General features: G+C 44.8%; 1 protein-coding gene across 8 annotated transcripts in view; it reads right to left on the bottom strand.

Annotated features, from left to right (window-relative positions):
- LOC102557053 (uncharacterized) overlaps nucleotides 1-27,047 on the bottom strand; it is a 177,811-nt gene that overhangs the window by 141,678 nt on the left and 9,086 nt on the right. Inside the window, exons 2-3 of one of the 8 annotated variants that reach the window (XR_015622302.1) lie at nucleotides 2,689-2,892; nucleotides 1,802-1,960 (exon numbers count right to left, since the gene is read on the bottom strand). The exons of the other annotated variants lie outside the window; for them this stretch is intronic. The gene's annotated coding sequence lies outside the window, so the exon portion shown is untranslated. The remainder of the gene's footprint in view (nucleotides 1-1,801; nucleotides 1,961-2,688; nucleotides 2,893-27,047) is intronic. 8 annotated transcript variants of the gene reach the window in all.

The following is a 27,047-nucleotide window of genomic DNA, read 5'->3' as shown; positions in this document are numbered from 1 at the left end:
TTTACCAATCGTACATCTGATAGAAGGCTTATAGCCAAAATATACAAAGAACTCACAAAGTTAGACTGCAGGGAGACAAATAACACTATTAAAAAGGGGGTAGAGAGCTAAACAAAGAATTCTCAGCTAAGGAATATCAAGTGGCTGAGAAGCACCTAAAGAAATATTCAGTATCCTTAGTCATCAGCGAAATGCAAATCAAAACAACCCTGAGACTCTACCTCACACCAGTCAGAATGGCTAAGATAAAAAATTCAGGTGACTACAGATGCTGGCCAGGATGTGCAGAAAGAGGAACACTCCTCCATTGTTGGTGGGATTGCAAGCTGGTACAACCACTCTGGAAAGCAGTCTGGAGGTTCCTCAGAAAATCGGACATTGTACTACCTGGGGACCCAGCTATACCACTCCTAGGCATATACCCAAAAGATGTCCCAACATATAACAAAAACACGTGTTCCACTATGTTCATAGCAGCCTTATTTACAATAGAAGTTAGGAAGAACCCAGATGCCCTACAACAGAGGAATGGATACAGAAAATGTGGTACATCTACACAATGGAGTACTACTCAGCTATCAAAAATAATGACCTCATGAAACTCATAGGCAAATGGATGGAACTAGAAAATATCATCCTGAATAAGGTAACCCAATCACAAAAAACACATGTGGTATGCACTCACTGATAAGTGGATTTTAGCCCAAAAGCTGTAATTATCCAAGATACAATCCACAGAGCACATGAAGCTCAAGAAGAAGGACAACCAAAGAGCAGATGTTTAAGACCTCCTTAAAAGGGGGAACAAAAATACTCATAGGAGGGGATGTAGAGACAAAGTTTGAAGCAGAAACTGAAGGAATGGCCATTCACAGCCAACAAAATTAGACAATATTGATGAAGCGAAGAAGTGCATGCTGACAGGAGCCTGATCTAGTTGTCTCCTGAGAAGCTCAGCCAAAGCATGACAAATATAGAGGCAAATGCTAGCAGCAAACCATTGAACTGAGAACAGGGTCCCCATTGGAGGACTTAGAGAAAGGGTTAAAGGAGCTGAAGGGGCTTGCAACCCCATAAGAACAACAATATCAACCAACCAGAGCTCCCAGGGACTAAACCACTACCAAAGACTACACATGGACAGACCCATGGCTCTAGCTGCATATGTAGCAGAGGATGGCTTTGTTGAGCACCAATGGAAGGAGAAGTCCTTGGTCCTGCCAAGGCTGGACCTCTCAGTGTAGAGGAATGACAGGGTGGGGAGGCAGGAAGGAGGGATGATTGGGGAGGGGGAACACCCTCACAGAAGAAGGGGCAGAGGTGTGATGGGGGCTTATGGACAATAAACCAGGAAAGGGAATAACATTTGAAATAAAAATAAAAAATAAAAATAAAAATATCCAATAAAAATAACTGATGTAGAAACTAAGTTTTATCAGTCTCTGTGGCTTGCAGGTTAAATATTGAGTATACAGATAAAGCCTACATAATTGAAGCTTGTGAACTCATTCACAACCTTCCTATCTGCCACTGTGACACCCAGACCTGTGCTAGGGTGACTGATGACAGATAAAATGGTGTCAATACCAAAGTCATCCTGTTTTCTTAATGGCTTACTAGCACTTCTATAGAGGTGGCAGTGTGCGGTACATGGGCCTTCACACTCTCTGCTCACTTCCGGGAGTCTTTCCCAAGATTGCTTTGTCTTCTGTAGTCTCTCCAGAAGATTACAGTGACAGTAAGATTTGCTACAAACAGCACGTACATGTAACCATAGCTTAAGGCACTTTGTTGCACCTACCAAGAGTTGACCAGATGCCCTCTCCCAGAAACATGTCCCCAGAGGCCTTCTCCTAGCTACCGTCCTTCCAGGCAGCCCCTGGGAAGCACTGCCTGCAGTCAGTTTCTACATGTACAAATGAATTGAGCCATCATCCTCGTAGAAGATCGTGGGGAAGAGCTGATGAGGAAACATGAGCAAAACATGAGTGGGTGACATGAGGGACAGACCTAGCCTCTGTGCAACTTCCTTGTTCTCTCTGGCTTTGCTGTGTCAAGTCTTGGAGAACCTACTTCTCCTTTTGATGGGCCCACCCAATCTTTCAAGTTAGTAGTTCTGACAGAACCCAGCCTAGACATGTACTATTTTACATCCCAAGTGATAATGCTACATCATTGCCATGGCCAAAAAGCATGGAAGGGGCTACTCCTCTCATGGGGTAACACAAATGGCTTAGCCTTTCTCAGGAAAGCAAGTGGTTAGCTGAAGGTTCTTCAGACTGGCCACAGCTCCCTTTGGTGCCTGTCATGGGTAATATTGGTTGACAGATTAACAGCAGCTAGAGTCACCTAGGAAACAAACCTCTGGGAATGTCTATAAGAGAATTTCTAAGGTCATTGAAATGGGGCGAGCCACCCTAGAAGTGTCCAGTTATTCCCCAGACCGATGTTTCTGACTTACCAGAAAAGAGATTGTGAGCTGAGTACCCACATTAATCTCAGTCTGCTTTCTGACTGCAGATCCAATGTGACCAACTGCCTCCCGCTCCTACCATAGTTTTCCTGCCATGGCAGACTGTAAGTTCAAACTGTGAAAAACAAAAACCTTCCTTTCCTATGTTATTTTTCAGTGTGTTGTCACAACGATGAAAAAAGAACTATTATAGTGTCCTTCCCTAGTTTACATACCCTGAATGCCATTGGGATCCAATACATCACTGTGTAGAATCCAAACAGAACTGTACAACATCCAAATGATGTCACTGGTTGATTGACACAAATAGCAGGCTCCCTGTGCCAATGGTGGGAAGTGGTGCTTTATCCTGGTCAGCCTCAGATATCCTTGTGACTGAAGCTGTCGAAAGTGTCGAACACCTTGGATTTTTCTCAGGCCTTAACACACACACACACACACACACACACACACACACACACACACACACAGAGAGAGAGAGAGAGAGAGAGGGAGAGGGAGAGAGAGAGAGAGAGAGAGAGAGAGAGAGAGAGAATGATCAGGATTCTCACCACTGCTTGCTTATCTGTCCCAATTATATAGTACAGTACACTCATGTTCTAGACAACAATGATATACAGTATAATGTCCAGACGGTCCCCATGACTACAGAGGGAAAACAATAGAAACTACTAGAGTAAAAAGTTATTGGTAATCCCACACTCCTCAGAGACAATGAAATTTGTCTCTTTTAAGGCATATCACTTAGAAATGTGATCTCTCCTAATTGACAGCAAATTGTTAGGGTTTTATTTGTTGCATAGATTCTATGAAAAACAAACAATAGATGAGGTTTTTAAAAATTATTTATTTACATCCCTAACACTGCACCCTACCGGTCTCCCCAAGAGAGCCCCTCCCTCCATACCCCTGCCCCTTCTCCTCTGAGACGGTGGGGGTCACCTGGGTATATCCCCACCCTGTTGCATTAAAGTCTTTGCAGGGTTTGGTGCATCCTCTCCTCCTGTGGTCAGACAAAGTAGCTCTATGTGGCAGGGCCCTAAATATGACCATTTATATTCTTTGGTTGGTGGCTCAGTCTCTGAGAGTTCCAAGGGTAAAGGTTAGTTAACACTGTTGATCTTCCTGTGATAATCCTATCCCCTTCAAAGCCTTCAATCTTTCCCCCAACTTTTCCATAAGAATCCTCAAACTCAAGCTCCTCTCCATTTAGTTTGATTCTGGCTACTGGTTTGCTGTATATTTCTTTTAATATGTTTAGGTATGGGCCTTGAATTCCTTATCTTTCTAAGACTTTTATCATAAAGGGGTGCTGAATTCTGTCAAATGTTTTCTCGCCATCTAATGAGATGATCATGTGACTTTTTTCTTTGATTTTGTTTATCAAGTGGATTACGTTGATGGATTTTCGTACATTGAACTATCCCTACATCCCTGGGATGAAGCCTACTTGATCATGATGGATGATTTGTTCTTGGATCTGGTTTGCAAGAATTTTATTGAGTATTTTTGCATCAATATTCATAAGGGAAATTGTTCTGAAGTTCTGTTTCTTTGTTAGGTCTTTGTGTGGTTTAGGTATAAGCGTAATTGTGGCTTCATAGAGGAACTGGGTAGTGTTCCCTCTGTTTCTATTTTGTGGAACAGTTGGAAGAGTATTGGTATTAGGTCTTCTTTGAAGGTCTGATAGAATGCTGCACTAAAACCATCTGGGTTTTTTTGTTTTGTTTTGTTTTGTTTTATAAACAGTTTTTGGTTTTTTTGTTTGTTTGTTTGTTTTGTTTTTTTGGGTTTTTTTTTGGTTGGGAGACTTTTAATGACTGCTTCTATTTCTTTAGGGATTATGGGACTGTTTAGATGGTTTATCTGATCCTGATTTAACTGATAGGTACCTGGTATCTATCTAGAAAATTGTACATTTCCTCCAGATTTTTCAGTTTTGTTGAATATGGGCTTTTGTAGTAGGATCTGTTGATTTTATGGATTTCCTGGGTTTCTGTTGTTATGTCTCCCTTCTCATTTCTGATTTTGTTAATTTGGATACACTCTCTGTGCCTTCTGGTTAGTCTGGCTAAGGGTTTATCTATCTTGTTGATTTTATCAAAGAACCAGCTCCTGGTTTTGTTGATTCTTTGTATAGTTCTTTTTGTTTCTACTTGGTTGATTTCAGCCCTGAGTTTGATTATTTCCTATCATCTACTCCTCTTGGGTATATTTGCTTCTTTTTTGTTCTAGAGCTTTCAGATGTGCTGTCAAGCTGCTAGTCTGTGCTCTCTCTGGTTACTTTTTGGAGGCACTCAGAGAGGTGAGATTTCCTCTTAGCACTGCTTTCATTGTGTCCCATAAGTTTTGGTATTTTGTACCTTCAGACAAGGCTGCCCACTCTCTCCTTACCTATTCACTATCATACACAAAGTCCCAGATAGAGCACTTAGACAACAAAAGAAAGTCAAAGAAATATGAATTGGAAAGGAAGAAGTAAAAAAAAATCACCATTTTCAGATGATAAGATAGTGACCCGAAGAAAATCCATGAGAGAACTCCTACAGCTAAAAACAACTTCAGCAAAGTCGCTGGATATAAAATTAACTCAAACAAATCAGTAGCCTTCCTCTACTCAAAGGATAAACAGGCTGAGAAATAAATTGGAGAAATGATACCCTTCACAATAGTCACAAATAACATAAAATACTTTGGTGTGACTCTAACAAAGCAAGTAAAAGATCTGTATGTCAAAAACTTCAAGCCTCTGAAGAAAGAAATCAAAGAAGATCTCAGAGGATAGAAAGACCTCCCATGCTCATGGATTGGCAGGATTAATATAATAAAAATGGTCATCTTGCTAAAAGCAATCTATAGATTCAATGCAATCCCCATTAAAATTCCAACTCAATTCTTCATAGATTTAGAAAGAGCAATTTGCAAATTCATTTAGAATAATAAAAAACTCAGGATAGTGAAAACTATTCTCAACAACAAAAGAACTTCTGGGGGAATTACCATCCCTAACCTCCAGCTGTATTACAGAGCAATAGTGATAAAAGCTGTGTGGTATTGGTACAGAGACAGGCAGGTAGATCAATGGAATAGAATTGAAGACCTACAAATGAACCCACACACCTATGGTCACTTGACCTTTGACAAAGGAGCTAAAACCATGCAGTGGAAAACGGACAGCATTTTCAACAAATGGTGCTGGTTCAACTGGAGGTCAGCATGTAGAAGAATGCAAATCTATCCATTCTTATCTCCTTGTACAAAGCTTAAGTCTAAGTGGATTGAGGACCTCCACATAAAACAAGATATTCTGAAACTAATAGAAGAGAAAGTGAGGAAGAGCCTCGAACACATAAGCACAGGGGAAAATTTCTTGAACAGAACACCAACAGCTTATTCTCTAAGATCTAGAATTGACAAATGGGACTTATAAAATGGAAAGCTTCTGTAAGGCAAAGGACACTGTCAATAGGACAAAACGGCAACCAACAGATTAGGAAAAGATCTTTAACAATCCTACATCTGATAGAGAGCTAATATCCAATATATAAAAGAACTCAGGAAGTTAGACTCCAGAGAATCAAATAACCTTGTTTAAAAATAGGGTACAGAGCTAAACAAAGCATTCTCAACTGAGGAATATTGATTGGCCATCAAGCACCTAAAGAAATGTTCAACATCCTTAGTCACCAGGGAAATGCAAATCAAAACAACCCTGAGATTCCACCTCACACCAGTCAAAATGGCTAAGATCAAAAACTCGGGAGACTACAGATGCTGGCCAGGATGTGCAGAAAGAGGAACACATGCTGGTGGGTACAACTATTCTGGAAAGCTTATTTATAATAGCCAGTAGCTAGAAAGAACTCAGATGTCCTTCGGTGGAGGAATGGATACAGAAATGTGGTACATTTACACAATGGAATACTACTCTGCTATCAAAAAATGAATTCATGAAATTCTTTGGCAAATGGATGGAACTAGAAAATATCATCCTGAGTGAGGTAACTCAATCACAAAAGAACAGACATGGCATGCATTAGCTGATAAGTGGATATTAGCCCAAAATCTTGGAATACCCAAGATGCAATTTACAGACCACATGAAGCTCAAGAAGAAGAAAGAAAGACCAAAGTGTGGATGCTTTAGTATTTCTTAGAAGGGAGAACAAAATACTCACAGGAGGAAATATGGAGACAAAGGTGGAGCAGAGACTGAAGGCAAGGTCATCCAGGGACTGCCACACATGAAGATTCATCCCACATACAGTCACCAAACCCAGACACTATTGGGGATGCCAAGTGATGTATGCTGACAGGAGTCTGATAGAGCTGTCTCCTGAGAGGCTCTGCCAGAGCCTGACAAATGCAGACGTGGATGCTTGCAGACAACCACTGGACTGAGAACGGGATCCCCAATGGAGGAATTAGAGGTAGCTGAGGGGGTTTGCAACCCCATAGGAAGAACAACAATATTAACCAACCAGACCCCCCAGAGCTCCCAAGGACTAAAACCACCAACCAAAGAGTACACATGAAGCAACCCATGGCTCCAGCCACATATGTAGTAGAGGATGACTTAGTTGGGTATCAATGGTAGGAGAGGCCCTTGGTCCTGTGAAGGCTAGATGCCCCAGAGTAGGGGAATGTCAGGGTGGGGAAGTGAGAGGGAGTGTGTGGGTGGGTGGGGGAGCACCCTCATGGAGGCAGGGAGTAGGGGGATGGGATAGGGGTTTCTGGAGGGGAAACTGGGAAAGGGGATAACATTTGAAATGTAAAGAAAATATCCAAATTAGAAAACGGAAAGAAAAAAAAAAGAATCCTCAAACTCTGTTTAAGATTTGGCTGTGGGTTTCTGCATCTGTTTCAGTCAGCTGCTGAGTAGAGCCTCCCAGAGGACAGTTATGTTAGGCACCTGTCTGCAAACACACCAGGGTATCATTAATAGTGTCAGAGATTGGCGCTTGCTCATGGGATGGGTCTGAAGTTGAAATGGTTATTGGCTGGCCATTCCTTCAGTCTCTGTTCCCTCTTTATGCCTGCATTGCTTTTAGACAGGACAAATTTTGGGTCGAAAGTTTTGTGTGTGGGTTAGTGTCTTTATTCTTCCTCTTGGCATCCTACCTGGCTATAGAAGGTGGCGTCTTCTGGTTTCATGTCCCCACTGTTAGATATTTTTGCTGTGGTCACCCATATTGACTCCTGAGAGCCTCCCCATCCCAGGATTCTCAAGCTCCCTAGAGTTTCCTCCATCCCCCAGTCCCCCGCAGCTGTAGATTTCCATTCATTCTCTGGATCCTCTCTCCTGTCTCTCCCCATACCTGATCCTCACCACACCATTCTCCTCCCCATACCCTCTCCCACCTCGTTCCCTTCTTCCCTCTGCTCCCTATGACTATTTTATTCCCCCTTCTAAGTGAGGTTCAAGCATCCTCACTTGGGCCTTTCTTCTTGTTTTGGGGGGCAGGGGTGTCTGGGGTGTCATGGGTATCATGGGTATCCTGTACTTTATGGATGATGTGCACTTATCAGTGAATATATACCATGCATGTCCTTTTGGGTCTGGGTTACCTCACTCAGGATATTTTCTCTTTCCACCCATTTGCCTGCAAGATTCACAATGTCCTTGTTTTTGATAGTTGACTATCATTCCATTATGTAAATGAACCACATTCTTTTATCCACTCTTCAGTTGAGGAACATCTAGGTGGGTTGTTCAGTTTCCAGCTATGACTAATAAAGCTACTATGATCATGTGACCTTGTGGTTGGGTGGATTATCTTTTGGGCCTATACCCAGGAGCCATGTATATGGGTCTTTAGGTAGAACTATTTCCAATTTTTTGAGAAACTGCCAGATTGTTTTCCAGAGCAGTTGTACAAGTTTGCAATCCCACTAGCAATAGAGGAATGTTCCCCTCTCTCCACCTCCTCGCCAGCACGTGCTGTTGCTTGAGTTGCTGATCTTAGCTATTCTGATTGGTAGAAGGTGGAATCTCAGAGCCATTTTTGATTTGCATTTCTCTGGTATTCAAGGATGTTAAAGAGTCAGTGCTTCCTTGCCATTCGAGATTCCTCGGTTGAGAGTTCTCTGTTAAGCTCTGTGCCCCATTTTTATTGCCTTATTTGGTTTGTTGGAGTCTAGCTTCCTGTGTCCTCTGTGTAATGAAGAGAGTAAGAGAATTTCTGTGGACCTGAAACAAGGACAGAGCATTACTCTTAGGTCCAGATCAATTCAAAAGACTAACCCTCGTTTTTTCAGAGACCTTCAATAGCATTGTCTTAGTTACTTTTGTTGGGACAAGATACCCTGCAAGAAGCAGCTTTGAGGAGGAAGAGTTTATTTGGGTCCATTGTGGCAGGCGAAGCATGACATCAGGAGTGACAGGCTACTGGTCATGTTGCATTCACAACCAGGAAGCAGAAAGTGAACAGGATGTCAAGTGGGGCTATAAAAGTTCAAGGACCCCCCAGGAATCCTTCCTCTAGGGTCTCCATCTCCTTACCTAAAAGTTCCATAATCTCCCTCATGGCACCACTAGCTGGAGAGGAAGAATTAAAACCCAGGAGCCCATGAGGAACATTTCACATTCAGGTCACCACAACCACAGACCTGTCAGCAACCATTTCCCCTTGTTCTAGCCATGTAGTGGGTTTACATTCTGTCCCATCATTCAGCAGGTTTGCATCCTGTCCCATCATGCAATGGGTTTATATCCTGTCCCATCACACATGCTCTTCCCTTTACTTTCCCATTTTCAGTGGGTCATCAAAACCACTTTCATAGTCTCTTCTCAAGATATAGAGTCTGTACGAAAGTGGTAATATGCACGTGGTTCCTCAGGACCACTGGTGAGACTTATCTCTAAGGGAATAAGAAAAGCAGAATGTGATAGAAATGGAGTGACACCCACTGAGGACATCTGTCAATCTTCAAGTCTTCTCTGGAGTAAAAGCTCTCAAAGCATTGCTTCAAGCCAGTTGAGGGGCTGAGCTTCACACAACTTCAGCCAGATCCTAAGCTAGGAGGGCCGAGGTCATGCAGGCACTTCAGCAGAGGGTGATAGCCAAAATGCATTAGGAGCTATCCCTCCCAGCAAGCAGGAGCCAGGGATTTGAACTCTGAAAAGAAAGCTGGGGATACTACCCTAGTACTTATTACAATCAAAAGAGGACCTTTATACCCACCTACCTACCTACAGACTGTGCAGTTCAAGGACTTGGGATGGGAGGAATGGCAAGGGTTTCAGAGGTACCAGGTGAGAGGGGAAATCTCCTAGCCTCAGTTTCCACAGAAACTCAGTTTCCCTGCATTCCTGAGATCACTGTTCTGTTCCATCCCTCTTCCACCATCCTGCCCATGTGTCAAGGGCTGTGCTGGAGTCCCACACATCCCTACACAGACTGCCTAGCCCAGTACCATCCAATGAGTACTGAACAACTAAATAAAATCAGTGGGTAAGTGATTCACTATGGTCATTTACACGGTCAGCTTGACCTCTGAGGCCAGCTGTCAACACCAGGCAGAGACAAAATCCTCAAGGAAAACCTGACTTTGTTAAGTACAAAACCCTCCGTGTGCTTGAACCACCCCAAGATCGACATAGTCCCAGTGAGCCAGTACCCAAGGGACCCACCCAAAGGTTGCTACATTTGACCTATCCAGAAACCAACTGGAACCCTGCTTCTGTGGCAAGTGACAGGAAACTAAGAAGACACACAGGCCTTGTGGAGGTTGACAGGGAGGGTCCTGTTGAGTCCAGACCTCAGGTTTCTGTTCCTCCTATCCCACAGCCTCCCCTGTGAGTCAGGATTCACAACAAATGCAAGAGGCAGATTACACAGGGGCTTCTCTGCAGGGAAACCAGGACCTCATCTGTTCCCCTTTCTCCCCTGGCTCACAGTTAAGAAAGTATTGTTTCCTTCCCCTCAAGCCACTAGATCTTTTAGTGAGGAGGCAGGCCTGGCAAGTCAGGGTGGGCCAGGAGGTAAGCTACCTGATCAGGTCACTGTGGGTGAAGCAATATATAAATTATAACTTCGTGTTGTCACTTCCAAAAGGAAGCTGGCCTCTTCAGGAGCTTTGCCAGGAGCTCCTGGCCATGTCCAGGCTGTTTGTGTCCCCATGTCCACCTGAGCATGACCACCTCATTGTGCCTCCCCAAACCTGTGACTGAAAAGGATGGTGAAAGGCGGTGAGGGCCCCGAACTCTACACCACAAAGCTCAAACTCAATAAACCAAACAGACAGGGAGAGGAAAAGGGAGGCTAGCATTTTACTTAGAAATTAAATGCAAATTATTATAAAGAATAATCATCAGGGTATTTGAAAAGCAATTTATAGGTTGCTACTAAAAGCCTCTAGCCCAAGGGACTTCATGCCCTACTAACAGGCTAGAAGAGCCCAGATGAAAAGAAATATCCATCTAGGAACAAACATGTCAGGCTGAGACCTGCCCCAGAAAGCGTGTGCACACATCTACCCACCCCCACTCACCCCCACACAAACATAATCACAAACACACAAACACATATATCCTAAATACCATACATCACACACATACACACCTCATATATAAGCATATAGACACACACATACACACAAAAAATATATACCATATATATATATATATATATATATATGTACAGATATATACACCCAAACAGACATGCACACACATTCACACAGCTCAGAGCCCAGGAACACAGATCCACTGTGATGAGACTGAGCACTACTGAAGGGTAAAGCTCTTGTTTCATGTTCCATGAGACAAGCAAGCTCAGATAGGTTAGGATATGCATTTGGGAAAAGCGAAGACAGACAGACAGACACAAGGGCAATTGGTTTTGTACGTCAAAATCTTTACAAAGCCTCTTTTCGGAGCCCTGACTTGTTTACTTGCTAATCATGTCACTTAGATGAGTTTCCTCAATCCCCCAGAACCTCCGTGTGCATCTGTAGTGTAATAACAGCAGACCTTCCTGCCTCGTGGCTTTGGGAAGAAGGCAAGCAGAGGTCACCCTCGCACCCCCTGCCTTGTCTCAGTGGCTCAGTGGTTGCTCCAATTCCCTGCATAATGGAGCTCATGTTTAATTATGCCCACCCTCCAGCACTCCTCCTTTAACGGCACCAGGAAAGCCAGCATTCCTAAACCACAAAGCACAAGGGACATACCCTGCCTGGAGGTCAGGACCTAGGTTTCTGGCCCCTGGCCTGCCACGAGGTTAAAATATGAAAACTTTAAATGTCACTTGGAGGAGGGAGATGCAGCTGGATAACCCTGTTCTATCTCCAGATCCAGCCAAGCCAAGTGATTCTTCAGGTACAGGAGAGCCTGCGGTTGCTTCTCCTCCGCTGAGCTACAGCCCCTTGAGTTTACGGGTGTGTTTGACTTTTACCAAAGCTTACATTTCACCGCTGAGAGTGAGGGTCAATTAACACTGATTGATACATAGAAAGTGTCCACCTTCCTCAAGAGCTCTAGGAAGCCAAGCCACTCAACCAAAGCTTGCCTTTCCTCTCTGCTCCCTATCTTGGGCCTCTCTGTTCTTTGTTTCTGGAGTTATCAACCAGAATGATCACCCATATAAAGAGGCTGTAGTAAATTATTATTAAAAATCCTAGCCCAGGGTTTCTTTCCCACCTTAGACCATGTATGTTCTCAGATGAAAGACACACACACATACATACACACACACACACACACACACACACACACAGCCTTATATTTTTAAATATGCCTTAGACAGTAGCACAATGGTTGGGCAGTTGCCCACCCTCCATGATGTTAGAATCTGCTTCCTATCGACAACCCCAAGCTCTCACTCACTATTTACTGTGCTCCCTCTGGGCTTCACTTGACTCCAACTGGGCAGCCCTCTGGGCCCATGGTCTCTTGGCCTTTATGCTGGCATCTTTACCAATTGCAACTAACTGGGGGCAGGAGCACTCATTCCATGCAAAGTGGATGTCTATGGGGCACCAGTCTTAGAGGCTGCAAATTAGCATTAGAATAGGCCAACTCACTACAAGGGGCCCCAAGTGTGGAGAATCCCCTGACTGAGGGAACTGCACTGGGCCTTCCCATGAGTCAGGATTTAATAGAGTGAAGGACATTTTCTGGAGGGTCCTAGAAGAGAAAATGAGAATAAACTTCAGAGTAAATGAGTCAAAAAGGCCAAGATGAACAACATCCAGTTAAAGCCATCTCACACCATTCCCACTGCAAGGACACACCCCCCAGAACCCCATCTGAATTGAGATGAGGAACAGTAGAGTGAGTCTCTGCTCATGGAGGAGTATGAAAATTCAAGTTTTCTCCACATGCGATTCTGTTTTTTTTTTTTCTGTTTGTTTTTTTTTTTTTCATTTCTTCCCTTGGGATGTCCAGAACCTGCTACACACCAAATGGGGAAGGATGGAGCCAAGTTCCGCAGTCCACATCTTCCCTTGAGGTGTCCAGGTCCCCATGCACACAGAGGGAACAAAGCAAAGTCCAGAGGGATGGGTCAGCAGGATTCCTGTTTGGCAGTGAATGGGGGAGAGGGGAGTCTCTGAAGATCTCAGCATGACAGCTATTAGGTGTCCCAGCTCTGTTTAAAAAACAGCTCCCTCAGACAATAGTCACCAAAACAGCTTGTGAGCATACAATTCATTGCCATAAATCAAGAGCTATGTGTATGAACCCTGGAGAATGGAAATGGGTTCTTCTTAGGATAAAGTTTCATTGGCTGAGGTTTAAGGTTCTGAGGATACCTCATTTCCATGGAGAGGTGTTCCAGGAAGTTGAATCTGTAATTTCACCAATTATTATGTGACATTCCTCAGAAGAGTGGAGTTGGGCTTCCCAAATTAGGCGCAGAAGAGGAAGCCCTGTTATGAAAAGCGAGTCCTCCATTTTGCACGGAGCGATCCAGACATGGCAGACTACAACCTTAGTAGTGAGGTGCAACACCACAGTCTTCCCATGTATTTTGCTGTTTTGTTTGGTTGACCCTGGGGGAAATGATTGCACCTCCTCTCGCCTTAGTTTCTCCAATCCATGAAATGAGTCTCAGTGAAGAAGCGTCTCAGGTTTGTGACTGTTTTGAAATCCTAGGAAATTTCCAGTGACCGCTCATGTCTGCAGAATTATCTAGAAAGTTCATAAACATGGATGAGTGTGTGCCCAGCATGTGAAAGAAGATTCAGAGTTGCCCTGGAGCCTGTCTTAGATAGAAGGTGGGCTCAACCTTCTCAGCTCTAGAACACTCTAAAGACGGAGTCTTTGGAAGAGAGGCAAAAAGAGGAGAGCAGCAACTGGGGGGGTGCAATGGAAATGGAAAACCCCCATGTGGGAATAAATGTGGCCATAAACTTGTAAAGACAAGGCCACAGCTCCATCTCAGCCTCAGAAGTAAAGACATGACGGTCAGGAGATTTGTGGCTATGATCAGCTTCGCGCCGTGCCTCGGAGGCCAGGTGGAAATACAGAGGCAGTTTCCAAAGGTTCAGGTACCGTGAGAATGTCCAAGCCAATGGATAAGCAGTTCAGTATTCCTCCTGGTGTTCTATGTATGTTTCTGAACAGGAAGGAAGCTGGGTGGAGACCAAATTCAATTTTCATATGACTATAAAGGACTGCCAAGCCAACTCCAGTTTCATCAGCGTGTGTCAGAAGCCACCAAGGTACCAGGTCACAGTTGGCTAGCTCCCTGTTCAGTCCCATTTATTGAAGTCACAAGCAAATGAACTTGGACTCATAGTGCTCAGTGACTCATGTCAGAGTGTAAATTGAAAATCTACATTTGCCCTATGTGTAATCTAACTCCAGAAGAGTCCATAGGGCAAAATTCTCTGTGTTCAATGCTATTTGAGCATCCTAAAGGAAAATTACAAAATGGAGGTGGGTCACTAAGCACACCTTCTCAAAATTTAAACACAGCCCACTCTAAGAAAATGGAGTAGAAAAAGAGCAACTAAAAATGTTCTTAGGCATGAATTTTTTTCTTCTCTCTCTCTCTCTCTCTCTCTCTCTCTCTCTGACTTTTTCTTTTATTGGATTTTTTTGTTTACATTTCAAATGTTATCCCCTTTCCCAGTTTCCCTTCCAGAAATGAGCTATCTCCCCCAGCTTCCATGAGGGTGCTCCCACCACTACCACCCACCCCCTCCCACCTCCCCACCCTGACATTCCCCTACACTGGGGCATTGAGCCTTGACAGGACAAAGGACCTCTCCTCCCATTGATGCCTGACAAGGTCATCCTCTGCTACATATGTGGCTGGAGCCATACTCCTTGGGATGGAGGCACACGATTTTTAAAGTTATATATTGGTCAGGAATTATCCGTAAGCTGGTCATCTACCTCTCAGAATGTGGTTGTATGAATAACACTTTCTAAGGCACATGGTGCTGGCAGCTCTCTGTACCTACCAGTGCCTATGTATCCTTATCAGGGTAGCCATGAAGCCATGAGCACCAAGTGTCAGGTTAATGTGGAGCCTTCTCCATCAGATGTCAGTGTACTTGCCCTACAGGAGTAGCCCCACAACACGTAGGAAGATACATGTGTGTGGACAATCACAACTGGTAAATCCCACTCACAGCTGCTGCACAGAAGCCCTGGACACTGCGGTGATGGGAACATCAGCTGAGAAACAGGTCAATGAGCTCCAGCTGTGCCAGTCTCGGGTTGCTTTACCTGAGTCTTCTTTTTGACTTTCCCTCCTGGGTTTCTTTCCCTACAACACTGAAAGTATGGACAAAGTGTAAGAGTCTCACACTTAGCCTCACATGAGACTTCCGAAGAGACTAGTCACACAGGGAGTGACGCAGTGGACACTTCTCCAGACTTCCCTATCTAAGAGGGAGCTGAAGTCTGTGCAAGAGACTATATACATGCGAATTTCTCTTTCAAACATCTGTCTGAGGGCTACAATGGAAACTTGTACTTAGACCCACTGTGTTCTAGAAGCTATTGGTACTACAGCATTCTGGGAAATGAAATGGCATACAAAGGCAGAAGCCTAGGAGTACATTACAGCAATAGGAATGGCATAGAGGAATGTGGGCTGGTGATGAGGGCCTTTCTTAGAAGTTGGGGACAGGAAAGGGGAGAAAAGAAAAGGGCAGAGAGGCAAGGGCCCAACTTCAGAAGGTTTGTTCTCCCTTGGGCTAAGTGACCCCCTGGGAGCCAGAGCAAGGGACTTTGATGGGAGATTGTCACCCAGTAAGGATATGTTGGAAAAGTTGTTGGAGATGGGACTTCAGAAATAGCATCTTCAGAACCTAACTGGGCCCTGAGCCCTGATCCCTGACTCTCCTGACTAGGGTGAACTCTCTCTATCTCTCTGTCTCTGTCTCTCTCTGTCTGTCTCTGTCTTTGTTTCTATTTCTCTGTCTCCCTGTCTCTCTGTCTCTGTCTCTGTCTCTGTGTGTCTGTCTCTATTTGTCTCTCTGTACCTCTCTCTTTCCCTCCCTATGTTCCTCTACCTATCTCCCTCACCTACATTCTCCCTTTTCTAGCGGAGCACCTTCCTTGGCCCCTGCCCCTCATACTCACTAGGCCTGGCTCTTCTGAATGCCTCTCTCGCCTTGGCTGTAGCTCTTATCTCGTTGTACAGATTTCTATCTGTTTGCAATGAGGGTTCTCTGAAGCTGAGCATGAATCTAATTGGTGTCTAAGTGTTCAGTAGAGTTCACAGCTGCTTCATACTAAAAGCTTAATGAGGAGCTAGGCGTGGTGATGCACACGCACAACCCAGTTCCTAGGAGGCTGGATGTCTGCCTAGTACTGTGAGGCTCTAAGTCAAAAGCCAAAGTTTGACGAAAGAATGAATGAATGAGTGGGCGAGCGAGTGAATGAATGAATGATGAGTGATCTGCCAACTCTGACAAAGTGGAGATGATTCAGAAAAGTGCTCCTCTGCTAGACACCTGCTAAGAGCCAACTCTGCTGTTAGACTGAGAGTCTAGGGTCTCACAGAATAGAAGAGCAGGAAATGGCTAAGCTTCACCCCTCTCAGAAGGCCCACCTCCCTTCCAAGCACTTGTTTAAGCTCACGCATCCCTAGTTCCGCTTCTCTCCTCTGTCCTCTATGCATATGACAGAGCAGAAACACAGAGCAAATGCTAATGTGGGTCCCCCTGGCCACTGAGGGCTGTTGCTAGGTTTCAGTTGATAAAATATCTGATTCCCCTAAAGAAAAGGTAGGGAGGCCCACAGGGTCTGATAACTTAGGGAAAGCAGGAGTGTTCCCTAAGGTGAGGTCTGGACAGAACCAGACTAGCTCGCACAGCTGTGACCTCACACAGAAGGGACAGGGGCAGAACAGCTGCACAAGTGGACAAAAGGGAGAAGAATATCCCCAGAGCAGCAGCCTGTGGAGCCCCAGGATGGCGACGGGGACACCTTTCCCGAGCCACCTTGTCTTCTAGGTGTTGAGTCAGGTTTAGGACGACGCAATGAAGAGCAATCTAACATGACTCTGGATTCCCCCTCATGTTCCTCCATCACTCTGAGGACCAAGAGCACAAGGCGCTTGCGCATTTTACTCTATCTATCAACAGGTGTGAATTTTAAAATGAATTCCTGAGCTCAAACTCTCACTGCATTAGCATTGAGACTTTGGGCAAGTTCTTTAATTTTTCTGTACCTCAGCTCCCCATACAAAACTGGGATATTCACAGTATTTCCCCAGCAGAAGTTTCCCTTGGGCTTAGATGAGGTAAGACATACAGAAAGCACAGAATAGTCTCTGGCGGTCAGTCAGTACTACGTGTACCATACTCATTATTTGTATGTTAATATAGGTCACAGGGAAAGGTTACATGGCATTTCATTAAGCAAATGACAGAGGAGAACAGTTATCCAGCTTAGCAACAGTCTAGTGAACAAAAGTAGGGAACACTTCCTTGTGTTCAGTAGTAGCAGGTATGTGTACAGGTGTGGCTGCACTCACACCGCGTCTTTATGTTGAAATGGTGACAGTCATTTGCAAGTATTAGATAGCTTACCTGTAGAACTCCAATACATGAGGACAAGCAAAGGTGCCTGTGTTTGGGAAGCACATAAGACATGGATCTCACTCTCAGACCCGCCAGCCAGTCCCTGAGTATGACATGGGGATATAACTCAACATCTCAGGACATCTGTTTCCTTATGAGAAATGCCAAGGCTTTCAAACAGAAAGGATTCGGAGAAGGACAAGTCTCAGTTTATGGACACACGTTGACCTATGCTGAGTTACTTCCTGCAGTCGCAGAAAATCCTTGACAATCAGTCAGGCAGGTTTTGTGGCTCATCTATTCAGGTGAGGAAGCATCAGAAGTCATTGGCCCAAGCTTCCAGGGTATAGCAAAGTTAGTAGATACGTTTAGATCTCTTGGCCCTTGGAGTCTAGAAGACTGACCACAGCAAACCTGAGTGAGTGAACTTAAAGGAGGGCAAAGGGATTATTAAATTATACAACTAAGCAAGTGGGGAAGGGAGTCTTTCTACCTCTCTCTGCCAGTGTGCTGGCCACGCGGCCTCTGCGACAGACAGGGATCAGAGTGGTATGGGGTGGAGCTTTGTATGATGTTCAGCCTTGTCTGGGTGGGGGTTGGAGGAGTGGGTTGGAGGAAGTTGCACTCTGGTGGCTTTGTGCAATAATTTCCAAGGCTAACAGGATGCTTCTCTCTTCAAACAAATCTGATGTCCTTGTACCCTGTGGCCCTTGGAGCAGATCAGTTACAAAGACAAAGACAACTTTGCCAAGATGATCAGTCACGTGACTCCCCTTTGCAATCGACCTTTGGAAGTCTTTGATGTGCTAGCCACTGTCCCCCCCCCCCTTCCGAGGGCACGTTTTTCTGGACTCAGTTATCAAGTCCATTTTGAAGCAGTATCTTTTGAAAGAGGTTTCTTTGGAAAAATAGTCATTTCGAAGAGTATTTCCAGTCAGCATTTCAACAAACAGCTGTATGGACACTGATGTGTCTTATCACTTCAGCCATCAGGCTGCCTGGCCCTGATAGCTAGAAAAAAAATCCAGGATTATCATGATCTTCAAAAGTCTGCTTTGACACAGAGGGACAGTGTGGTAGGTCAGTGTAGGATAGCACAGTCATTTCTATCTGCCTGTTCCCTTATCCCTTCATTATTCCTTATTCCTTCAGAAAGACACACTGAGCTCCATGCTGTGCCCCATTCTAGAGAGGAATGAGACAAGTCCACCCCAGAGAGGTTTGCGAAATGCAGGAAAGAGCAATATAGTTAACACCCTTAAGTCAAGCATCTTCGAAAAAGGATATTCTGAATCTATGTGGAGGCTCCAAAGGAGAGATGGGCCATCAGTGGAGCCGAAAGATTCCAAGATGGACACTTGAAGACTCAATGGGTCTCTTCTATGTCCCCTTTCCCCAGAAGGTGGTGGCCAGAGGTGTGCCAAAAAGAAAGCACCATCCTGATGCCCTTCGTGTTACATTCCCACTCACTACAGAAAACTTCAGACTACTGGTAAACACCAAAGTGACCTGGCTGAGGAGACACAGGTGGTAGCCACCAGCCTGTAGCACGTCACCTATAACTATGAGGGACATAGTGCCTTCAGGACAACAGATAGAGTAAAACAATAATTGGGAAGCAAATGATTTGATTACTGTATCTGCTGTCTCTAGAATCCAAAATCCGTGAAAGTTTGATTTTAAAACTATGATGATGTTTACTAACCTGTCCCTCAGAGTCCTCGGAGGCCACCATCCCCTCATGGGCTGGCAGCAGCCAGCTTGCTTGCTGTGTTTCCATCACTTGTTCCCACAGTGCTAGTTCAAAATGCCACCCATCCCTTACTGAAATCATCCCCCATTCTTGTAAGTTCCCTGCTAAGATAGTAAAGGCCTCTGCTTCTATTAGTCCTACGTTCTAATCCCTTCTCTGCAGTATAGTAGAAGTTACCCTGATAAAATCCTTATATGACCCATTTTCAGGCCCTCTGGGCTATGCATGGACCCTCTGTCTCTTCAGCTAAGCCCTTACCAACCATCATCCCACACACAACCTTCCTAAGAAACCTTAGGGCTCCTTTGGCCCAGGTACCTCTGGTTCTTTGGGATTTACCAACTCAGCCCTCCTTTATATATGCACTTAGACTTGGCTTCCTTAGGGAGATTTTCCCAGTCACCAAGAAAAGAGACTCCCTTTTCTTGTGCCCTCCCAATCAGATCCTACACATGAGACTTGGAAGTTGCTATAATAGGATTGTGGTTACCTGTTCTGGCAGTTCCACACTGAGCATGAAACTTGATTCAAACTACATGAGGGTGACCCTGGCTCTGTCACCTGCTAGCTGTATGTCCTAGAATCAACTGTGCCTCTTTTCTCTGTGAAGGACAGAGCAGTAGAATTAACTTGCAGGTGGTTATGTGACCCTTGAACAACTTCACATGCTTAGACAAGTCTCAGGCCCAGAGCAACTACGAAATAACTGAGTTAATACCAGCTCCAAGCCTGTGCTTGCTCTTATATGGACAAGACTGTCTGTTCTGCATCTTCTTGCTCCTGTCTACAAAAGTGTAGCAGGTGCTGGGCATGCAGTAGGGGCTCAGTATCTCTTCTGGAGTAAGACATCCAAAGGCTAAATAGATTTGTAAAAGGCAAAGCTCTAGGCCCTTTCTGCTGCCGGCATATTGGTGAAGTAGTCGACTAGAGAAGGCTATGACTAGCAGGGCCCAGGGCTTAAGGTGATGGGAGCAGGTGTTCAGGAGCTAGCACAGCATCAAGAAACCTCCCAGAGGGTCCATAGGCAGGATCTAGCTTTCTGAAACACCTATTTCCAGTCTATCACCCTGTATCAGTCAGCTCAGGCTGCTGTAACAAGAATGCTACCTGCTGGATGGCTTAAGTCCCTAGGATTTCGTTCTCTTGGCTCTAAAAGTAGAGAGCTCAGAATCTAGATTGAATGAAGTGAGTTTCTAGAGATAGCATACCTTCTGGCTTGTAGAGCATCGCCTGCTTCCTGGGTCCTCAGACAGTCTTGCCTTGGTAAGTGGGTATAGAGAGAGAACCCTAGTACCTTTTCTGAGGACATAAACCCTTCAGATTAAAGCTCTGCCTGGGGCCTCATTGATTCCTTAGAGATAACACTTCCAATACAGCCTGCAAGAGGGATTAGTACTTTACCATAGACACTCAGAGGGAACCCAAGCATTCAGCCTGTGCCCCCCCCCCTTGCTCTAGGTGCCCTGGCTCTTCATACAGGAAGAGTAGTCCCGTCCTTACCACTACTCCTTGGCATGGAGAGTGGAACAGGGAAAGCTAGCTCAGCCTTCTGCTCCCAGCCTAGCTGCTAATGGCCACTTTTGTGTGTCCACCACGTCCGCCACCTGAGAATTTGCTTCTAATCAGGGGGCCTTATTAGCTGCTGACTGCTGAGCAGAGAAAGCGTGATGAGGCCTTTCAGGAGCTGGCCTTAGCGCTCAAGTCTCCTCTCTGGGGTTTGTTTGGGCCACTGCACACTCTGAATTTTCTATCTAGCTTCATTTCTGTCAGGTAATTATTTACAAATTAGATTCCCAGGGAATACATGAGCCGAAGATGCAAGCTTTACATATGTAAATAATAACAAATGGGTTTCCAGTAAACAGCACATGATTCTCCAAATGCCCACTGGCATTAGCAAACTCAGGGACCAGCCACAGTCACATCCCTCCAACTCGGGGCATGCAACTAGCTCCAGGTCACTGTGCCTCCAGGTCAGACTTAGGGTATGGGGGAGGGAAGGTCATGGGAGGGAACTCGTGCTATAAAAATGGTTCTCAGATGCTCATTAAACCCAAAGGCTCATGAAGCAAGGTGTTTTTCCTAGTGTTTTCTCAAATCAAAATCCTTGCATGCTCAGTGAAAATGGAGCTTACCTGCGGTTTTATTAAAGCTGCTTGATTTAGAACATCTACTCTCCTCTGTAGGAATGGCTTTGTGTTTGGACATGAGCAGCAAGATGTCACCAAATGGCCACTTTCCTTTGAAGGGTTTTGGTATCTGTGCCCAGCTGAAAGATTACACTTGCAAGCCTCTCTCCCTAGAAGACTGCCCTATGGACTTGTAGCCATGGAGGTCACTCAAACGCAGCCCACAGGAGGTAGCAAAGGGGCTTCTGGGAAAAACACAACGTAAGCACAGGGGAAGAGAACTGAACCCCTTCCCTCTTCTCCTTTCTTGCTCTCTGAAATTGGTGTGATGTCAGAGCACCCACACATAGTTTGACCAGGAGCTGACCTCATGGTTTAGGCTAGGATCCTGAGGCTGTGCCACCAGAGGAGAGTTGGTGAGTGCAGAGTGGCCGGCCCAGACCACACCAGCAGCAAACATGCCTCCTTCCCAGCATGCCAGTGCTTGTTCCCAGTCTCTAAGGCTGGCATGCACTTGGGGTCCAGACTTTATTTACAGGCAGCATTTTGCTAGTCCCTTTCATTCACTCGCTAATTATTTGAAACAAAGACTTTCAAGAGGTAACCCTTTGGTGTAGCATTCCCAAGGTAGTTTATATCGTAAATCAGCCTTGCTGTCCTTAAATTCCAAGGGGTCATGTCCTGATGGGGAGTGGCCTGCTGGAATTTATGAGTGGTAGAGTCAGGTGTGTAGTTTAGCCTTTCCTGTTTTTTTGGAATATACTGGGCATTCTGAAGAGATGTGACTGCAAGTGTATACAAACATGTGTGCATTTGTGTATGTGTGTGTGTGTGTGGGCATGCATGCAAGCATATGCACATATGCAAGTATGGACGCATCTGTGCATGTGTATCCTGTGTGGGTGTGTGCATATGCTCCCATGTGAGCACACGTGCATCGTATATACAAGTGTTCATATATGTATGTGTCTGCCTGTGTCCATGAGCTTCTCGGGATCCCAGGGTGTTGAAGAAGAACAGATAGTTCAGAGGACATACGTAAAGCTCTGTAGACAAGTGCAACCAAATTAACATTTCCTATTCAAAGCCCACAGTTCTTAACACTCACATCTCAGGGACTAACTTGTCTCTGCATTTGAGGGCTGTTAAAAACTCTCACTAACAAAGTAAATATATATATATATATATATACATATATATATATAGTATAATGACTCAAGTCCATATAATTTTATTATTTCCAATAAAAGCAAAATAAATTCTAAGTACATAACTAAATGTGATTGGGTTTTTAATGTCTGTGTAAGATGTAGCACATAATTAGACTCCGGATCCCTGCACTCGTCTTTCTACCATGGCTCCAGTTTCAGCTCGAGGTGGAAGACACAATCATCATGGTATGACAATCTATTCAGGATGAGAACATCCTCTCAGGAGAAGGAATGCCACTCTTTATGTTACTCTGACATTTCTTACACGCTCATCTCACACAGTCATAGATGATAGTCACACTCTTTGGAAGGAAATAAAAGCCAATGTTCTGTGCCTAGAAAGCCCACTGACATGTGTACGCAGCACAAACCTGGCAGTCAGAGACCTCACGTGCTTTTCACTTGAACTTCACTTTTTCAGGAGTGTGTCAGTGGCCTCTGCCTGGGAGTCTGGGACCTGGCTTCTCTTGTCCAAAAAAAAAAAAAAAAAAAACTAACCAAAAAATGACAATAATTAAACCAGGCAGCAGCTGCCCCAAGCAATATGACAACCTCTCTGCTCCCTGGAATGTGCTGGAATCACCCTGCCTGTGCTCATCCTGTTCGAATTAGCTGTTCCCTCCCCATGTTGCAGCGATCTGGGCGAGTTCCCATCTATTAGCTGAATTATTCAGATGTTTCCCCACAATGGCACAGCAGTCACATAACTGGCTTCTAAATCATCAGTGAATTACATTATTGACAATCTGAGCAGATTAATTAAGAAATCTGTCGCAACGACACGATGAGAGCTGGCTCCTTTTCAAGACAGATCCACACCGTCTTCAAGACAGGCACACCTGATGAGATTCCAGAAGAGAGAAGGGAAACAGTGGCCGCAACACCATGGCTGGGGACACGTCCTACTGGGTGTGGCAGGAAGGGCTGAGGCAGAAAGTCCCCCACCTACACCCAGGCTGCTGCCTGGCTGGGAGGATTCAAGTTGAGAGTTAGGCACGGTATTCTTTGAGCAGGGAAGTCCCTTTCAGCATGAGCTTTACATTGTGAATGTTATGGTAGTGACATCCCGAGACTGTCTTAACCCTGTTGGAAGAGGCTGCTTGCCCACTGGGCTCCTGAATATCTGATTATCTTGAGGGTCTTCCAGAGAGCAAGGCTAGCCTACAACAAACCTTCCTGGTGCCCATCAGAGAGAAAGCAATTTCTATATTCATCTATTTTTTCCCCACATAATGAGAGCTTTATTGGTTTTTCCAGAGTCTTGCAACCAAACCCAACATAAACACTAATGAGCAAGTAAATAAACGTTAAAATCGGAATAGCATTCTGTTCAGGCTGATTTAACTAACTTAATTTGAGAAATGGCTTGATAGTCTGCTAGACCGGTCAGCAATCATTTTGCCGACTGACAGGGGATCCTGCATATATTCTAAGATCTAAAATCTTAAAATGAAATAATTGTACCCAGCCCTTTTGTGACCTGGTGGCCTTGGACCTGTCACCCTGGGCCCAACAACTTAAGCAACAGCAAAGAGTAAAGACAGGAAGGGCTAAAAAGAGGTCAGGTACATTTCGAGAAATTACACAGTTCCCAGCAGCTCTGGCAGCTGGCTCACGTGCCAAGCATGGCTTTAGGCTCAAGCTAAGGCACTCCCAAAAATATGGTGAGGCAGAGCTCCTGAGTAGGGCATTCAGGGAATCAGAGTGGGTTGGTCAAAGCAAGGGCAATAGGAAAAGATGTTCTGGAAGCATCCTTTGAGATGGGGAAGGACCACAGAGATGGCTGTGTGCCCAGAAGCAGCAAGTGTCCAAACTAAGCCATGTCAGTGGAACCAGAGGAGAGGGGGTGGTTGCAGTGGTAACTCTAGCAATGAAATGGTAATAATTGATGCTGACTGGACCTACCTGTGGGCCTGGCATTGCTCTGGATATTCTGTATGTGTTTGTCCACCCAGGGTGCCCATTATTACATGTAGTTGATGGAGGTGAGGCCCACAGGGCTTGGGCTCTCGGATTGGACTTCGAGAGCCTCCGGGAAGAGGGAAGTCATCCCTGCACAGCCTGAGATGACCAGAGATCTACCGCCTAGTGAGGGCTGTGCTTCTGATCATCCGAAGATGACAGTAGCAGCTCCCTCCCAGTAGGAGTCACAAAGCCACTTTCTCTCCCCCACCTGCATCGTGCTTAGAGCTGGGAGGCATCTCATGACTGCTGTTTGTCACTCGCCCATCTCGCACATCTGATGGAGCAGGACCAAACTTTGTACCAACAACACCATGAACAAATAACCTTCAGGGGGCTGTCTCCTCAGGTCAGAGATGAGCCTGTCTGATCCACATGATATCAGTGAGGACGATGACAAGGGATAAAATCACATGTCACAGGAGACTTGCCTAGAAGGATGGAGTAGAGCAGAGATTGTCTTGTGGGACAAACTGACTCAAACTAGACCTGGACATGACTGGGAATGGAAAGGGAACCAACCTCAGGAGTGCCCTTACCCTGTAAAGGCCTCATGCACTGCCACTCTTTTCTGCACATTCTGGAGACCTCTGTATTCCAGTGACACAGATACCATGTGGCAGACACACTCGGGGTTCTGGAGCACATTTCAGGTGTAGCCCTGGGCTTCAGGCAACCTTCCCTACTGCTCTAACTCCAGTCAGAGTGGCATCTGGGGCCACTTTGCCATGCTGGAATTGTCTTGTGCTGGTGTTGAGTGAAACAGCACTGAAACGACTTTTCAGGATTAGTATCTGATAGTTACCCACCCCCATACACACATGCATCCGTGTGCGCACACTCTCACACTCACCTAATTCCCTGTACTCTGCTGAAAACATTCCAGGCAAGAAAGATGACTTTAACAGTGGTAATTTGATTTCTGGATGCTGCCCCTTCTAACAGCTCAGATCCCCAAGTCCTGATCAGATTGTATGACAGGGCACACCTACTCCCTCACCCAGATTTTGTTACTAAAATGTTTCCTCCTTAATGAGTTGGAAGAATTTTTGTAAGGAGATGTTACTAAAATCTCATAGCCTATATGCAAAACAAAACAAAACAAAACAAAAACAAACAAAAAAACAAAAACAAAAACAAATAACAAAAATTAAAAAAAATAAAAAAACAGGGAACAGAAAGAAGATCCTCTTTGGATGGTGAGATGTTCTAAGGTCTCCCAGGAGTGGGGAAGAGAGCCCAGCTCATCACACAGGAAACCTAACTCCCATAAGCCCTCCCAAGTATACACACAGCCTTAAGGCTTTCTGTGGAGGAGACTGGGTCAATTCTTAAGGTACTGGGTTACTGTTAGCTATCCTTGAAGATTATCTCAACCAACATGGGTGATGGTTCTTTGTCACTCAAACTGAGCTCCTCACTATGATGCACAAATTGGGTACTAAGAGAGTTTTGCATACTTTAGAGCAAAGAGTAAATCCTTAGGAATCTATCCACAATTAGAAGGAAACATTTTCTTCTCCCTAGAGATTTTTGTCGGCTGTCTCACTTAACCCACTTAAAACTCAGAGACAAGCTTTGGCCATCTAAATCTATAAATGTGAGGACTAGGGTTCTGCAAGCTTACATTTTGCATTTGTCTGGAGAACCTGCAATTTTTTTGGCCTTCTCACAGAGCAAACTCAGCAGTACACCTAGATGACAACCCCTCACCCAGGACACCTTTAACAAAGGAATCTTTGACCACCCCCCTCAGAACTACTAACTTAGAATCTCTGGGATAAAAGGTTATAGAATATGCCTTTAAAAGAACCCTAGCCTACAAGTGAGCCAGGAGTAAACCAAGGCTCCAGGCATCTCCACTGAGATCTCACACAGACTTAAAAACGTGATAGCTTCACAGACCTCATGTTTTCATTACTTTGTCCTGATTAACATTATGCAGTTAGCTTCTCAAAGATATTTCTTGGTAAAACATAGCCACCACCACCCCTGTCCATGGTAGAATGGAGGCCAATTTTAGTGGTATTGTCCAGAAATGTATGGCTTTGTTTTCATACTCAAGATGAGACGTGAAGGTATCTTTGCATATCTAAACTTGTCAAAGACCAGATTGTTTTTCTGCAAATGAATCCCAGAGGGGAATTTCATCCTAGTGAGTGTTCGTATAGACAATCTCCACCGCAGTATGTGGGTGTTTGGATTTAGAGTCCATGGAGGATGCTTACTCACAGGTCATATAACCTTGGTACACCATACATACTTTATGAGTTGTGTCTATAAAATAGATACAACTGTGCTAACATACTCCATAACCTGTGCTGCCTGGTGACACTGTAGTCATGCTGGTTGTGTGGGTATGTCCTATGCTGTTCACACAATGACAAAACTGCCTCACTAATTCTCAGAATGCCTACCTATCACTAGGTGACACATGACCATCTGTGGGACACACAGACAAACACAGAGGAAACACAATGTGATGCTAAAACTTGATTGAATCCAGAGACTCCTGAACGCATAGAATACAGTCTA

The sequence above is a fragment of the Rattus norvegicus genome, chromosome 6 (genome assembly GCF_021556685.1).
Source record: "Rattus norvegicus strain SHRSP/BbbUtx chromosome 6, alternate assembly SHRSP_T2T, whole genome shotgun sequence".
Lineage (NCBI taxonomy): Eukaryota > Metazoa > Chordata > Mammalia > Rodentia > Muridae > Rattus > Rattus norvegicus.
This window is presented reverse-complemented; position numbering and strand designations above follow the sequence as displayed.